At 31.0% G+C, this 4346-nt stretch overlaps 1 pseudogene; it reads right to left on the bottom strand.

Annotated features, from left to right (window-relative positions):
- Positions 1–2388: 2388 nt before the first annotated feature.
- LOC123921011 lies at positions 2389–2930 on the bottom strand (annotated as a pseudogene).
- Positions 2931–4346: the final 1416 nt, after the last annotated feature.

Raw genomic sequence — 4346 nt, 5'->3', positions numbered from 1 at the left:
ATAGATTAAGGATATATGATCAAGACATTGAGCTCAAGTGGTTAATGAGTTCCTCCTAGGATAAATCATTTTGGAGAACTCGAGTTCGATTTCTGATGAAAATAATTCTTGATCAGAGTGTACTTATCTCGTGTCTTTAATATTTATGTTGTTGTTAACATGGAAGATATGAAAGAATTTGTGATTCTTAAAACTCTTAATGTGAATCTTCCTAAGGTTCTTAAAATTGAAGAGATTTTGTGGCATCCTTCTTTCATTTCTTGGACTAAATGCAACTCATACGAAGCTGCTCATGGTAAATCTTGTTAATTCAGCTTGTGAGCTTGTGTTGGTGTGTTTAGAGACTATCAAACATGGATTATTTAGTTTATTTCGCCCTCTACAAAATATGTTGAAGCTTCTTTCTGTAAACTCTTCTAGAATCTGATTTCCAAAAAATATTGTTTCTCTTTTTTCCTTTTCTTTTAATTTAACACTATAAAATAAAAACATCACACCCGTAGTTTCATTGAAATGTATTTTAAAATCCATTTATATATGGATGCTTGGAGTTGGAATATTTAGTAGAAAGAGCTGGTTTTTAGAGTTTAGACATATTTTTTCCGATACCTTATACATACAAATACTGTATACAAATACATTTAAGTGTTGATTTAACCGAAAGAGAAAGAATAAATTTTTTTTTTTAACCATATAATTTATTTTTTTAAAAGTCGTTAAATGTGGTCTAAAGTTTTTATGTAAAAATAACATTTTTATGCGGCAAATAAATATACATTTAAGTAACTTTTTTTTTCTTCTATAAAAAAATGTTTGTTTTTCTTCTAAAATATTGGGGAAAGAAATTTTTTCGGATATCCAACATATATTACTCCCTCCGGTTCTATATATAAGAGAACGTTCACGTTTTAGATTCATTAAGACTCTGTTTGGTTGAGCGGAAAGAAAGAGGAAGGAAAGAAAATTATGCATTCCAATGGATGAATTTGGACTACTTTACAATTCAAGTTCGTTCATCGGTTTCCGTAATTTTCTTTCCTTTCACTTTCTTTCCATCATACCAAACGGACCCTAAGAATCTAATGTACCTAGATCATATTATGGATCAAATACATTAGATTTTTAATGAATCTAAAAAATGAATTTTTTCATAGAATCGGAGAGAATATTTAATATTAAATTGATACCAGAGTGTTCAGTGTTATAATTAGTTATAATTAGGTATATACGGTTTATAACAACTTTCAAAATCAGAATCTGCATGATTATACATATCCTTCTTCAATTGAAAATACACACAGATATAACATATTTTCTACTAAGAATAAGACATACATGAGAATAATCATGGTCAACTGTTTTTTTTAGCTTGGGAATCAAGATATGAAGACATGATTAATAATCAACTCTTGTATTATAATTCATATATTCTTTTGTACAATTTGCAATCCATTAGGGGCACACACGCCCTTCTTTCCACTCTTTTGAGTCATCTCAATAATTAAGGTCCAACATATATTCCCTATAAACCCTAACAACATTTTGTGTTGCCAATGTTTTCTCAAGTCATGTAATGTCAATTATGTGAAGCGTATATTTCTAAATTAATTAAGAGGGAACAATTAATCAGATGCTTTGACGTTCCATTAATTATGTAAGCATGGTATATAATTAGTGCAAAAGGATGCATAATTCGTTACGTAATTCCTTTTCTTTTCTATTTTGAAAATGAAATTGAATCACTTATGAAAGTTCTTTTTTTATTTATTTTTTGATAAATTCACTTATGAAAGTTCTACTAGCTTTTAAATTGGACACATAAGAGGTAATATTCTTTTCACATTGCGAATATTCTCTAATATTATGCGTACAATTCAATTTTAAAACTTGTATTATTTGTATCCAATTCATTTGGAGAATGATGCTTGTTACATGCAACTTGTTTGTCGAGTCATCCAAACCACACCAACAAAGGTATATAGGGTTAGTTTTTTGTCGGCAGAAGAAGTAGCAAATATCACATAAATTTTACATACACAACATACGTTGTTTGAACTTAAATTCGGGCAAATATTTCTGAGTCTAATAATATTGAAATTGTCACTTAAAATAGGTCTTACCCACAATTCTATTATTATATATAACTAGAACATCGACCCGTGCGGTGCACGGGTCTGATTAGTTGTAAGTTATATAATGATTAAATAAGATATGATAATTCCGATAATGTAAGGTGTATGAAAAAAGTTGAGTAACATTAAACGATAGTTCACCAATAATTTTGGATAAATATTCATACAAAGAAAATTATGTTATATTACGGAAGATTTTCTTATAGACCACATTCGAATTCTTAGTCGTATCTTCACTGTTATCATCGATGATCAATATTTTTAATCCTTTTCAAGAAGTAACTCTTGAAATTGCAACATACAACTGACCATGTGAAAACACTGGCGACGGAAGATATATCCCAACATGCTTTAAAGATTGTCCCTGACTCTTATTAATAATCATCGCAAAAGAAATCATTATAGAAAACTGTCTCCGTTGAAATTTAAAAGGAATTCTCACGTCAGATGGTGTTAGAGAAAATCTAGGTATGAAAACCTGATCACCAATATTACTTCCTGAAATAATTTTTCCTTCAAGAGCACGTTTTCCCAATCTCGTAATAATAAGTCTTGTTCCATTGCACAATCCTAATTTTTGATTCAAATTCCTTAATAGCATAACTGGAACTCCAACTTTAAGTCTCAACTTGAGATTTGAAACTTCCGACGTAGAAATCGTGTTCAAAAATTCGGGAGTATGAACATCATCCACTGTTTGACCGTCTACATTTTGTGTGAGTGGAGTATCAAACTCAAATATGTTTTTTCTTCACCAGGAATTAAATCCAACATATAATCATTTATTGTGTCGACTATTGAATTTTTAAGAGCTAGTATAGCTCTACTTTGGAAATACGTTATATCGTTCATGTTTTGTAACAGTTGGGGATATATGCTTTCAACGATAGAAGCAAGAGGATCACCTGAATTTGGAACAATAAATCTGATGGAATGTAAAGTTCTAAATCATCGTCGTTGTCATCTCAAATTTCTCCATCGCCAACACCCAAAACTCATTCAGAAAACAATCTTCTTTGTTCAACGTCTGCACTCGAAGCACCACCGAGAAGCCTCATGTTTTTACTAAATGTTAAAACTTCACAAAAATTCCAAAGAACCGAAGAATTAATAGTAGCATGAACAACTTCTGACCTTGTACCTTTGGGTATTACTGGTAGAATTTGTCTAAAATCTCCACAAAAAACAACAATTTTTCCACCGAAGAGAATGTGTTTATTTTTTTCATCAACAGACTTAAGAATATCTTTTAAAGTTCGATCAACAGCTTCGAAACAGTGTTTGTGCATCATTGGTGCTTCAACCCACCCATATAATGAGCTTTGCTTTTTGTATTAATAGCATCAAAGGGCTTTTAGGAACTATGGTACATGTTGAAAACTCGTCAACATTTAGAGGAATACAAAATCTTGAATGTGTTGTTCTACCGCCAGGTATAAGCAATGCAGCGATCCCACTTGAGGCAACTGTTAAAACTATGTCACCTTTTGAGCGTAATGCGGCTGACATGGCCCTCCAGATAAAGATCTTCCCTGTACCGCCATAACCATAAATAAAAAACACACCAGGTTTGTTTCCGTTAACTCTTGTCATGATTGTGTCATATACTTTACGTTGCTCTGAAGTCATAGTTGACATCAATCTAACATGTTCCTCAGTTAATGATTGTCTGTTATAATTCAATTCGTCGTGTATTAAACTATTTTGTATATCATGAACTAATGATGTGTCTGCTCTAGGCATTGGAGAATAATCTTTTAAACTCTTCCCACAACTACGTAACATCATCTCAATATCTGCTAGTACATATTGTATCAATTGATCATCGGTTAATATTAAATTTGCAATGTTAAAATCAAAATAATGAATGTGATTAGTGACATGACTATGGTTGTGTTTGGTTGTATTGCAAAAAAAATTGATTTAGCATAATTGAATTTGATAATAACTTTCCAAATCACACGTGATAATAACTTTCTAAATCTCACATGATTATTATTCTCTAAATTTATGATCCGGTAGAAAAAAAATCATTGATCAGGAAAGACATAAAAATGTTTCGTGATGAATAATATAGTCAACAATAATTTTGATATGATATACTTTTAAAATTGATGGTGCTTATCAATTATTGCAGATAATTTTAATCACAATTGGTATACTTGCCATAGTGGTTGGAAATATTGCCTTCCACTAAAGGGTTGCGGGTTCGAA

Source organism: Trifolium pratense, linkage group LG4 (genome assembly GCF_020283565.1).
Source record: "Trifolium pratense cultivar HEN17-A07 linkage group LG4, ARS_RC_1.1, whole genome shotgun sequence".
Classification (NCBI taxonomy): domain Eukaryota; kingdom Viridiplantae; phylum Streptophyta; class Magnoliopsida; order Fabales; family Fabaceae; genus Trifolium; species Trifolium pratense.
This window is presented reverse-complemented; position numbering and strand designations above follow the sequence as displayed.